Genomic DNA, 14,034 nt, shown 5'->3' with positions numbered 1-14,034 from the left:
GTAACAAAAACTCCTCTCAATAGATGATTTGAGGTGGAAAAAATTACATCAAAAGCGTTTAATTATCTTCTGTCTCGTCAGACGTGTCTACTTTTTGAAGAAAAATGGGGCAACTTGTGCCTCAATATAATCCGGGTTGATGTGGGGGTGTAATGACGCAATAGTTGGGTGGACCAATAGGGAACGAGGAGGGTACAACGCATGCGCGAGGGAGTAACTACAGGTGCGCGCGCAGGGTGACTGAAAACGACCGCCCCTTCAAGATTTTGGGTAGGCAACTCGACTGACACTCAAGCATCACCGGGTGCGGAACGCAGAACTGCAGGCGCAACGTAACTTGTGTCTCCCAGACTAGATATTAACAGGGGGTCAGACACGAAGATCGGGTGCGTGTGAAGCCGGTTGAGGTGTGACTTGTGCGTGTGGCGGTTCGTGATTTCCGGGGTGGTTCGTCGCTGGGTCAGGACGGCGCACGAGGGTGGTATCCGTGACAGGGTGCAGGGGGTGCTGGGAGGTCTTGCATCACCCCAGAGGGTCCTCGGCTACCTCTCTAATCGGTTGGCGCCCAGTATACCTGAGCCAGGTGAGATATATTCTATTTCGCTATTTCTCTATTTCACTATGCATGCCAGATATTTAGTAGAAATTGCAAAAACCAACTGTATAAGGCATTGAAATATAATCTATACTTCCAATCTTGGGTGAAAATACTTTCTAATATCATAAAACTCTATAAGAACTAACTTTTCCATGATGTGGGTATCCTCAAGAATGTAATTTGCATGCCATATTTCATATAAAAATTGCAAAAACTATGTGCATTCAACAGTAGAACATAATATTCCATATTACTGATGAAAATTATTGTGAAAACAAACTGTAATGAGTCAAATGTAGACTAATAAAGTATTCTAATAGGGCTATTTGAATGTTTATTCTTTAAAGAAAATTTATTAAGGTATTAGGACCTCCCAGGACCTCCCATGTAATATACCCTCTTTATATTTTCTTATACAAACACAACTAGTTCATATGAGAGAATGTATAATAATAAATAATGTTCTATAATATTATCAAATTTAGGCTCTAGGGCTATATTATAACCAATTGATCAGCTGGTCTTCATATTCTATTCGTGGTTGGAACCCGAAAAACTCCCTTAATCATAGATTTTGCATGACATATGTGTAGTAAAAACTGCGGAAATTAACTGTATTCCAAGTAGAACCATTATGCCTAATAAATCACCAATCCGGATGATTTTTTGAATCGGAAATTCCGTTTCAATAGAGAATAATTTAGGATGTAAGTGTCGTGGATGGTATACAATACAATAAAATGGATAATTAGTATAACATGGATGATTGTGCTCGAAATAAATGAGGATGAAATTGGGGATAGAAATTTGATAAAATTCAAGGATAGAATCAAAGATCAAATTAATTGGATATTGATGATATAAATTGAAGTAAAATTAACTTCTTCTTTTTTGGGTGATGCCTATATAAGCTGGTAGTTTGTGCGTGGGTAGTAAAATGAGGTGATAACCTCTGGCAGGATTCAAACCCACGACCAGATTGGAGATTACGACGCCCCAGTCCTCTCGGCTACCCTGGCAGGCACATCTATATAATATCATCAACACATGAATTATCATATATGATGAAAAATGACTTATTAGTATACATTTCCTATGAATTACCTCAACTAGTTGTGTTTACTTCAAAATCGATATTAAATATGGTAAATTTGAGTGTCGATTGCTAGAAAGTCTCTATATGATGCCCATGAGGCCTATTTCCTACAAATTATATAGAGTTCTTACATGGATTTGTAAGGAGAACTACTTTTAAATTTAGTTTGCATTCAGGTTTTAGTTTCTATTTAAAAATAACTCAAATTCAGAAGGAAAAATTGAACAAATCTCTTATCGTTCTTAGGAAGAGCTTTGAAAAACTTTTCAAATAACATAGGTAGTGTATAATAATTATCATAACGGCTTCGATGTTACATCGGCAGTTTGATACCAGAGGCTTGGTTCGATCCCTGGTCTGACCAGAATATTATTCTTCTCGGGTCACTTTCTTGTCTGTTGTCTCAGTGGATACGTTAAGTCGTTGGTCCTGGCTACTAGAAAAGAGTCACATCCCAGTCGTGGAACGTCTATTTTGTCACTGTCTCTTTAAACCTGAACTCTGACCTGTTCAAGATCGCACAATGAACATTATAACAATGTTTAGGTGGTTCGGACCCCACCTAAATCTGTAGGTCCACTCATCCAGCATCATCAGTCTCATCACACATCCCTACCTAGCCTGGAGTTTCGCATTAGAAAGTTTTTCTACTATTCAATTTGAATTAATATTAAATTTCAATATTATTCGTTAAAAGTGGTAATTGAGTGGAATATTTCTTATTAATTTATCAATTTGAGCCATCTGAATTCAAAATTTATAGTTTTAATGTTTATTTTGGACCAAAATCTTATAAAAATTGTACACGTGAAATTCTAACCTTATCTTGGACTTTGTCACCTATAAATTTGGAAGAAAAATAGCACAAGGACTACCTTATTATTTTATCTTTCAATGTTATTACATTAGTGTTATTTGCATTGTAAATAAATAATAAATTCGTTTTCAATGAAAGAATAGCTCAAGATTGTTCATCATTCTCCTTGTCATGGAGAAGCTAAATTTAATCTTCTAACTGGAATTTGTTACACTCCACACATTCAATTTAAAAATTACTCTAGACATTAACATGCTGGAAAAAATAAGATCCACTATTTTTTAGGTACACTCTCTTTCCATGAAAATCTAACCTATTCGTATTATTTTCATTTCATCTTTAGAGCTACTCTTGAATATAATAAAAATCATAACCCAAAAAACCTTTTAAAATTGTTCAATTACGACATGTTTCCGCTATATAATGCCATTATCAAGTCAATAAGATTTTTACTTTCCTTGCCCTATTACCATAGGTAAGGAAAGTATTGCTTTCCGAAAAAAATTGAGGTACCGGAATTTCTAAATTTCTATACGTTTCAAGGTCCCCTGAGTCCAAAAAAGTGGTTTTAGGTATTGGCGTGTGTGTGTGTGTGTGTGGTGTGTGTGTGTGTGTGTGTGTGTGTGTGTGTGTGTGTGTGTTGTGTGTGTGTGTGTGGTGTGTGTGTGTGTGTGTGTGTGTGTGTGTGTGTGTGTGTGTGTGTGTGTGTGTGTGGTGTGTGTGTGTGTGTGTGTGTGTGGTGTGTGTGTGTGTGTGTGTGTGTTGTGTGTGTGTGTGTGTGTGTGTGTGTGTGTGTGTGTGTGTGTGTGTATGAGTGTATGTGCGTCTGTGTACACGATATCTCATCTCCCAATTAACGGAATGACTTGAGATTCGGAACTTACAATATAAGGATCCAACACCAACAATTTCGATCAAATGCAATTCCAGATAGCTGCTAAAATGGAGAAAACGTTGCCAAAAACAGGGTTTTCCGCGGTTTTCTCGAAAACCACTCCAACGGTTTTGATTAAATTTATACCTAGAATAGTTGGATCTTTGTTTATAAGTAGACTTGAGATGGGCGTGAACACTAGCATCAGGTGATCAATTTTCATACCGGCAAGGAGAGTTGTGTGGGTGCGCCACACCAGATTTTTTATTTATATCTTATATCGTTGTATGGAGATACCCCAGAGACTCCCTTATAATTTCCATAGATTTTTTTAGCAATGGGACAATAGTTTATGAAGCCGGAATTTTAAGCGTTGATAGATGAAAGAAACTTGTGGGGGACTTTATATACCAGACATTTTTCTTAGATTTCTCAGGGTGTTAGCAAGTAATTCAAACTGTTGTTCAATAAATATAGTCATGAGTGATAATTAGTGTAGCTATTTATTTTAATTGTCTTTCAATCGATATAATCACGCGTGATTATAATCCAAAAACTCCGTAAACAAAGTCATAGTGCATGACAGGTGGTTGATGGTAACGTTAGCACAGGTAGGGCTCCAACACCAATAAAAAATCTGGTATGGCACACTCACACAACTTTCCTAGCCGTTATGAAAATTGATCTCCTGATGCTAGTGTCCACGCGCATCTCAAGTTTACTTATAAACAAGGATCTGAGCCAGCTGGTGACAGGGCAATAATGCTGGGGACATACGAGGTCTGCTATCTCTTCATAGTGAATCATTTAATAGATTCAACAGTTGCCAATAGTTTGCAATTGGATAATCACATTTTCTCGAATTTCGTGCTTATTTTCAATTTTAGGTGAAAATGTTACTGAACATTAATTGTAGAGATTTTCATGTTAAATCTTTTCCACTCGAAATATTATGTCCAATTGTATCTGAAGCCTGATAATTGGGAATCTAAAATCAAACTTTGCATAGATGGGGCAGAGCTTCAAAAATGTTAACAGGTATGGGACTAGTGTCAGTTGATAGAGCTTATCAATGACTATTTTTGGTACAAATTTAATCAAAATCGTTGGAGCCGTTTTCGAGAAAATCGCTAAAAACCCTGTTTTTGACAACATTTTCGTCATTTTAGCCGCCTTCTTGAATTGCATTTGATCGAGATTGTTCGAGTCGGATCCTTATAGTGTAAGGACCTTGAGTTCCAAACGCACTACCTGTGCTGACGTCACCAGAATGCACTACCTGTGCTGACGTCACCAGAATGCACTATGGCTTTGTTTACGGAGGTAGTGGATAAACTCAATATATTTTGAGTGATATAAGATTTTTACTTATAAATAATATTCTCATTTTTATAGTGTGTATAAGTGGAATATTACTTGTTATTAATCCTCCTCTCAAAATATGAAAATCAACAATCCTAACAAACAAGACTTGATATGGATTTAATCCAGTTTAAAATTAAACTCCGTTTAAATTGCCACTGTGCAAACAGCCCCAACTCTTATGATCTGCAACTGTGAACGTTTTTTATTCCTTGAACAATTTGAATTTTTATAGGTTAGGTTATGCTATAGATAACTTGTTCCATTATCAGATGTCTTCAACATATATCCTTCTCTATAGCCTCTGGTTATACCACAAACTAAATACCTCTTCAAGCTGCAAACCTCTCTATTTGTAAAATGATAGAACAATAATTGAACAAAAAATATGTCCATGGAGTTAAATTGATCTTGTAAAGGTGCTTACAGATAAACGCGCCTCCAACACGCTCCGCTCACGCTCCGCACTTGCTCCGCGATCGCTCCGATCATGAACGTTACGGGGAGATGCTAGCTCTTCTCGCGTTCCACTCTTGCTCCCCGGTCGATCACCAATCGATCTGCTCGAGTGACGTTCGATTGCGGAGCAGAGCGAAAGTCTTTACGCACCTTAAGGGTAACAGCCTCATGATTCTCTCCCAAACTATGGAAGAGCTTTGGAGTATAACTGTTATCCTCCAGTAACTCTTATTTTGTGTTACACGAGACGTTATCCAATTCACCTAATAAGAGGCACACAAGAACTCTAAATACTAAACAACAAACACTAAACGAAATTAGTTAATTGTGCAACTAGTGCGCAAAGTGACAGTTTGCTGCACCGAAAGAAACGTTTACGAAACGTTAGGAATGGTTTGTTGAGTGCAGCAGAGGAACTTTGCGCACGTATTTCACATTAAGTTTTTCCTGCAGTTACCATTGAATATGAAAAGTGGGTAATTATGGGTAAAATTGCCTGAAATCCATCAAATGTTTTTCTGTGTAATTTTATTATTGATAAAAACCTTAATCCTAAAATCCTAAAGTCCTCGTTGTCCTTGGTAATAATAATATATAATTAATAATAATTAGCTCGTTGTGCTTCGTTGCACCTCTGCTCACTATAGCAGCCCAGTCACTGTTACCAACTTCATTTTGATTTTGCTGCACTGTTGCTCCATATAACCTACTAAGTATTTTGCGTTGCCATGTTGCAAATCTGGAGTGCAGAAAAATTTTTCCCGCACTAGAGCGGAAAAGTGATTCTTTGCGTTCTGTAATCAGTGCAGCAATGGCCACTTTTCAACGTAACTGTAGGAAAAAAATATTGGGAAGCTCTGAAACTGGATTGATCTTGTACGTGTATCAGGATCATAATTCTCTCAAACCATGAAAGAACTCCACAGCCAAACACTATCAACAAAATTAACTGAACCCAGAAGAAAGCACAAACATACACACTTCAGATATTGAACAAATACCGAAACGTTATATTGGAAAGCCTACACTCTAACTGCGGGCCAAAAGTCTATGATGTTATTACAACATGAACGCCTATGTTTTTATTGACATACCGTATTATATCTGGTTGTGAGTATGATTATATTTATATAACCGGTGTATGAAGGAGAGACGACTCAAGAGTGAGTCATCTTATTGAAGTGAGAGAGAGAGAGATAGAGAGTGATAAAGAGTGAGAGAGAGGATGAGTTATAGTGTGAAGAAGAAGGAGGGTGAAAGAGTGTGAGGTACAGAGAGAGAGAATGTGTGTGTATGTGAGAGAGATACAGTGAGAGAGTGTGAGTTATAGTGTGAAGAAGAAGGAGGGTGAAAGAGTGTGAGGTACAGAGAGAGAGAGAGTGTGTGTGTGAGTATGTGAGAGTGTGACAGAGGAGAAAGCACTAGAGAAAGTTCCCTGGAAAGGGGATGGTTTGGAGACCATGTAAACTGGATTACTGGAGATTCCCTGGAGATTCTACCTCTCTCTACCCTCCTCTCAACTCATGTTGTGCGTGACTTCCCCTGCCCCACTCCATCATCATTTGGGGGGTTCCCCCCACAAAACAAACCCCTACAGGAGGCTGTTATCTCGAGTTCTTCAAGTCGTTTTCGTTTCGTCGTTTTAACAGCTACCTGCTCTGGTGTTTTTCTTTTGCTTAATGTTGCCTAGTATTCTGCACATGTAACACAAATAAAAATAGGATAGGTTTTCCAGGAGTGAAAATATAGTGTTCATGATAAATGCTGAAAATGAGTTTTGAGAGTATAACTTATTTATGACTTATCTATTACTTAATTATTATGGACTGGAGTGATCCGTGGTCTAGTGGATAGAGTGCATGCGTAGCAGCATAGAGATCCCGGGTTCGAACCCCTCTCATTACCAAAAGTTTTTAACCAGATCACTCCCGTGTTATCGGATGGGCACGTTAAACTGTCGGTCCCGGCTGAAGTATGACAGTCGTAAGGCCCATTGACGGCTTAAATTATATATTCAGGCGGTGGAACATTCCCGAAAGGGAACTCCCCACCAACAAAAGCCATACGAATTTATTTTTTTATTATGGACTAGCAGTCTGTGTGATAACTCTCAAAAATAGCATCAGCTTTTCGAAATGAATGGAAAAAATCTGGTGTGGCGCACTCATTCAACTTCCCTTGCCGTTATGAAAATTGATCACCTGACGCTAGTGTTCCGCGCATCTCAAGTCTACTATTCAAAGATTTGAGTCAGCTGATGACAGGGCAATAACGCTGGAGACACACATGAGGTCTGCTATCTCTCATAGTGAATGATTTAATAGAATCAACAATAATTTACAATTGAATAATCACATTTTCTCGAATTTAAAGCTTATTTTCATTTTAGGTGAAATGTTACTAACATTAAATGTAGAGATTTCCACCTGATTTTTTTTTTGTTTCAATTGTATCTGAAGCCTGATAATTGGGAATCTATCTGCATTGATGGGCGGAGCTCCTGAAATTTTTACAGATATGGGACTTGTGGCAGTTGATAGAGCTTATCGATAACTATTTCAGGTATGAATTTGATTAAAATCGTTGGAGCCGTTTTCGAGAAAATCACGAAAAACCCTGTTTTTGACAACATTTTCGCCATTTTAGCCGCCATCTTCGATTGCATTTGATCGAAATTGTTCGTGTCGGATCCTTTAGTGAAAGGACCTTAAGTTCCAATTTCAAGTCATTCCGTTAATTGGGAGATGAGATATCGTGTACACAGACGCACATACACTCATACACACACACACACACCACACACACACACACACACACACACACACCACACACACACACACACACTCACACACACACACACACACACACATACAGACCAATACCCAAAAACCAGTTTTTTGGACTCAGGGGACCTTGAAACATATAGAAATTTAGAAATTGGGGTACCTTAATTTTTTTCGGAAAGCAATACTTTCCTTACCTATGGTAATAGGGCAAGGAAAGTAAAAATAACAAAAAAGCATGCAATCAATTCCAGCTGACTAAATCACAGCGAGGGTCTAATTAGAAACTTGAGAATCTGAAAACCTTACCTACTGAAATGTAGAAGAATTTGAAATAGGTCTATAACCATTCTCGGTAAATTAAGAATCTGTATGCAAAATATCAAGTTAATCAGTTGAGTAGTTCAGACGTGATGTTGAGTCATTTGTGAATTTCCAATACTGGTTGTTCTGTGAACAGTAGACCTCGCGCTCAGTAAGTTACATTGACCTGTTGTTATGTTTACTCAAAAATTAATAAATAATTCATCAACTTAAAATGTCTAGAAAAAATCCTAAATAAACATAGAGCTTTCTGTCCTATCGTACCGTGACGTGTCGTCCCGGAATGTGAGTGTGAGCGATGTTATCAGGTCTGGCTGCAACTGTCTACTAACGTTGATGGAAAGATACATTTTCAAGATGTTCGATGTTTTTGAACGGGTAGTATTATAGTCAACTGTCTACTAACGTTGATGGAAAGATACATTTTCAAGATACTCGATGTTTTTGAACGGGTAGTACTATAGTCTACTAGACAGCTGATTTATGATGAATAATTCTAAAGTCTGATTTTTACGGTAATATTGGCGTTCAAAGGAGACTCCTTTTCCTTTTGTATTGTCCTTAAAATGCAAAATTTCAAAAAACCGTATGTATACGTCGACGCGAGATTCAAAAAGGAACATACATGTCAAATTTCATGAAAATCTATTGCTGCGTTTCGCTGTAAATGCGGAGCATAAAAACATAAATATAAACATATAAGAGATAACATAAGATATAAACATATAAACACATAATAAAGAGAAATGCAAAACCGTCGACTTGAATCTTAGACCTCACTTCGCTCGGTCAAAAATACGTGAATAAGCCAGTTCTTTTCTTTATTATATTATACATTGGGTACAGGAGAACATCACCCTTTTGAGAGCATCATCTCACCTTTAGCCTCATATCATTAAAGACGGTCTCTTGCTGCGCTTTGTGTCAACTGTATGGTAACTGTGTCAAATTTGCTATGGTTCAAGTAATACTGAAGAGGGATTGTTAGAGTAGATCAAATTAAATTCCATAGAGAATCTTTTGAGATAATAAGTATGACATCCTTTTATTCATCCCTGTGATGAATGTATCAATGGGAATATTATAAAGTGTGTTTTCTACTCCAATGAATTCGAGGTGAAATTTCAAATCTAATCTATATAATAAGAGAGAGTAGGGTTGTGTTTGTTCGTGTGTTCGTTTGTTCGTTTGTTCGTTTGTTCGTTTGTTCGCATCAAAACATGTCAACTTGTGGATTTCATACCGGAAAAACGGGAATGATTTAGATCTCCAAATTTTGAACATAGATTCTAAAAATATCAATCTCGTGCACCTGGAAGCCCAAATTTCAATTTTCCTTCTAGATTTTTCAGAATTAATGTTCAAATTCATCTATGCTACCGTAGGCTACATGAAGTTTCATAGCCCAAAGTGTGTCTTTTTATCAGAAGGTTATAAGACTACCATTTACGAACGTCTATGTAGCGCAGCGGTAAAAGGCCTGCTTAAAGAGCGATGGTTCCTCGGTTCGAATCCCCCCGAGGCTTCCCATTTTTTTGTTCTTAATTTTTCCCTCGAAACGTATTATTATCAATTATTTTTTGAAGGAATTTGTTTTCATTACTATTGAACTTGGATTTTATCAAATAATTATTTTCAATGTAAAATGTTGCCACCAGTACAAATGAATTGGACATAGTCTTCATGCTGTAGGCCTATAATTGAATTTCATAAGAAAAACATGAATAGATCACAATAAAATAAGAAATAATTTATATTCTTCAGTTATAATGTACTATCAGACACGAATTCTAAGTGAAACGAGTATTTTAGGTATTTTGTTTGGAATTGGGAAAACAAAAGGCTGCCTGATTCAAATTGAGGAGGATCCTAATCGAACTAAAATTTAATGATGTATTGGAAAAATCAATATGATTCTGTGAGGTTTCCAAGTATTATGTATTCTTCAGTTTTCTATACTATAATAAAGGAAAGAACTGGCTTATACACGTAAGGAATAGGGAATTATGTTTGACGCATCATCACCTCTGAAATATACTCAACTCATTAATTTGAAATTTTGCATATAGACTCTTCATTAACCGAGGATGGTTATAGGCCTATTTTCAAATTTCGATTTTTTATTACGTCAAGTTTTCATTTTTCAGTTTTAAAATAGACCCTTGCGAAGCACGGGTTACCTACTAGTTTGAAATATTTTTAACTCATATATTCAAATGCTGCATTTCCATTCCTACAGATAAACCACACTAACTATCCGCCCATGTTGTTGACGTGACACGCAAGAAAGTTGGCAAAACTCGGCCGTCAAAAGGTGAAAATGCAATCATTGTAAGCGGTTGCCAAGCAACCATAATAACCAGACCAGTGTGGGTGACCTAAGCCTGCCAGGCCCGTTATCATCGATCAGTCAAGACGTGACATTGTAACCACTTCTTTTCACCACCTACCACCATAGCGTAAGTAGATATCCCATGGTATAAAACCCAGACAGTCAGGGTGACAGTCGAGTATATCAACACCAATGTTAATCCGGATTTAATTTGGGATTCCTACCCAACAATTTTATAAATTCTTTAAAAAAATCATGGTGGCCTCCCTACATCGACTTTCAGCTAACTTTTCTTCTTTTCTTTTTATTTTTACATCTCCTTTTATGTACTTTCGTATTTCGAAATCATTGTCACTGCATAGCAAATAGTGTAAATGAACTAAAACTCACTGCCAACACACAAGTGTTACTTATGTTGGCAGTGCCAAAAAGGAAAAATTGCTTTTACAATGAAGTTAACTGAACATTTCATTTTACTTCTACTACTGTACTATGTCAAGTTTATTTATTAAGTTATTTACTTAATCTATTGTACATAAGTATTTAGTATAATTTATAATGTTGTTTCTGTTTTGTATAGTTAAATTTTCATCTAGTTTCATTTTATTTTAATGATGTAATGTGCTTTTTTGGCGAAATAAATTCAATTCAATTCAATCAAATACTGCCATTATAACGTGAAGTTAGGTAGTTAGGTAGAAGGCTAGGTAGGTGGTAGCATAGAGAAACAATAGCATAAGTAGATATCCCATGGTATAGGGCGCTTATGTCGCAACTTTTACTGTTATCTCAAGCCGATTACTGTCGATTATTGTAGATTTCTACTGTTTTGGCCACGTGAGATTGTATGAACGGCACAATATGAGAGACTGCCAGCGTCACATAGCTTTATGGAAAAGAACTACGTGGACTATCGGCTTGAGATAACAGAAAAAGTTACGACATAAACACCTTATACCATGGGATATCTACTTATGCTATTGTTTCTCTATGCTACCACCTACCTAGCCTTCTACCTAACTACCTAGCTTCACGTTATAATGGCAGTATTTGATTAACATTGGTGTTGATATACTTGACTGTCACCCTTGTATCATCTTTGTATCATCTTTGTATCATCTTTGTATCATCTTTGCATCATCTTTATATCATAACGTGAATTCTTCTCGCTCTATCTCTCACTCTCTTTCTCTCCCATTTACACACACACTCTCTCTCTCTCTCTCATTTACTCTCTCTCTCTCTCTCTCTCTCTCACTCTTTCTCCCATTCACTCTCTCTCTCTAGGATATATGCTTAACATACAATAGAACAGGAGAAAGTACTTTAAGGATACCCAACCATCGAACCACTATTTTCACAAAATCCTTTTAAAGTCAGTGCCTGTCGTGCATGGAATGCACTTCCTGTTTCTGTCAGGTCCATCGAGAGCCGAGCGAGCTTCATCCTGACTTTAATCCCTCACCCATCCCACCAATACAAACCTATAAACCTGTTATATAATAAATTGTATATATATAATATATATATAATAAACTCATGTTATGTTAATTATCCACTGCATACTGTTGTATACTACTGAAAGTTGATTACCCTGAACTTTCAGCCTACTCCATTTTATTAATCAATGATTTGATCTTATCTACCTATATAATTATTCTACTTTATTAATTTCCTGTTTTTTTCTCCTAAACATTCATATTTCCATTTATAAATAAATCCTTAGTTGAATTAATGAAATTAACGTTTTGGTAGAGAGTTAGTGGGAAGGATATTTTGAATATTCTTTCCGAAGAATGGACATTGATATGTCCAAAGCTCCGCCAATTTATGTAGATGCATAACTACTATATTATCTTTAGTTTTTACAAATTGTTTTTTTTTCGTATCATATACAGTTCAATAATTATTTTCATAGTCTATATTATGTAAATTCATCTATAATTTTGCTGTATTGTAAGCTATTTTATATAAGTGTATAAGCCAGTATTATATTGTAATCTACATAAATAAAGTACTCAATCAAGCAATCTCTTCTCTCGCTCTCTCTTTATATCTCTTTTACGTCGAATCGGATTCTTTGATCAAACTGACCAAATCAATACCAATAATTATTTAGAGAGGGGAATCACAAGCTTGTTTCGACAAGGGTCGAGACAAGTTGGTTCGTTTTTAGAACACCGTCTGAGTGTGACTATTAAAAAAGTCAATCAGGAAAGCGCAACGGGGTGCCCAAGTCCTTAGGCCAGTTTCATTTGCAGTCTTGCTGGCCATTATTTTGTCGAGTGCGTGTGACAGCCGCTTTTGTTCACATGTTGCCGCCATTTTCCAGCTGTTTCCCGCGCTTTTCACCGTTCGGATTCCCTCAATTTCATCAGTTATTGACCTGTAACAGTGTCTCTCGTGATGTAATGTCTATTACATCGCTATTTCAGCGTTATTGATGTCGATAAATGACATATATCCAGGAATAACATTCTAAAAGTAATTAATACTCATAGGGCCAGTTGCACGTACGTCTGTTAATAATATGGACATTAACGCCGATTAACAAATCAGCGTTAGTTTTACGGATTCATTTCTATTCCACAAATATCAGTTAGTTTTCAATCCCGATTAAGTTTTCCGGTTAAGTAACCAAGATTATAACGGTTTCACAATCTGACAACACTGTAATTTAACCGAAAGATATTATTCTGAACAAATGACACAAAAGTGAGGTTTTGTGATTGAACGTTAACCGACTTACGTGCAACTGGGGGTCAATCAAATAGAATGTTTCACTCTCTTTAATAATATATCTTCTTCTCTTTATTCTCGTGAAACTCGGACGAAGGCAGATGCTGCTTCTATATATTTTTTCTAATTGTGGATGATGCCCACATGAGCTTTCGGCTTGAGCGTGGGTGATGGGAATTTATGAGATGATCAAAAATCCATGCCTAATCGATTGGATTCGGCGGGTTCTCTTCGAATAGTCATGGACGTTTTATCACCTCATAACTTAGTTCTTCAATTCTGTTCATATAATTCTGTAAACTATTCTTCAAAATTCACTTATCTGTTCAAATCTTAAGAATTTACAATCCACATTCAAATTACAAACATTCCATCTTTCAGAATTATTCAGATGTCAACCAAAAAGTTTAAAAAAAAGCTTCAATCTAAAATGTTCACCAGATACAGAAAAATAGATCACACAGCACACATACAAGAATTAATATTGATCTATTGTCAATGGTAATCCATTATAATATCATCAAAGAAGGAATCTCAAGCCAAATCCAAGTCAAACAATCTTTAGATTGATGTTTAGAAAAATTCTCGCTTATAGTGGAGTCCACGTTATAATGGCAGTGTTGATTAGCAATGGTATTGCTATACTTGTC

General features: G+C 36.5%; 1 protein-coding gene across 2 annotated transcripts in view; it reads left to right on the top strand.

The window, feature by feature from the left end:
- Positions 1-288: 288 nt before the first annotated feature.
- LOC120350085 (vesicular acetylcholine transporter-like) overlaps positions 289-14,034 on the top strand; it is a 24,133-nt gene continuing 10,387 nt past the window's right edge. For both annotated transcript variants that reach the window (XM_039422239.1, XM_039422238.1), the window contains exon 1: positions 289-583. The gene's annotated coding sequence lies outside the window, so the exon portion shown is untranslated. The remainder of the gene's footprint in view (positions 584-14,034) is intronic.

Source organism: Nilaparvata lugens, chromosome 2 (genome assembly GCF_014356525.2).
Source record: "Nilaparvata lugens isolate BPH chromosome 2, ASM1435652v1, whole genome shotgun sequence".
Classification (NCBI taxonomy): domain Eukaryota; kingdom Metazoa; phylum Arthropoda; class Insecta; order Hemiptera; family Delphacidae; genus Nilaparvata; species Nilaparvata lugens.
Note: the sequence above shows the minus strand (reverse complement) of the source record. Positions and strands in the feature narration are given on the sequence as shown.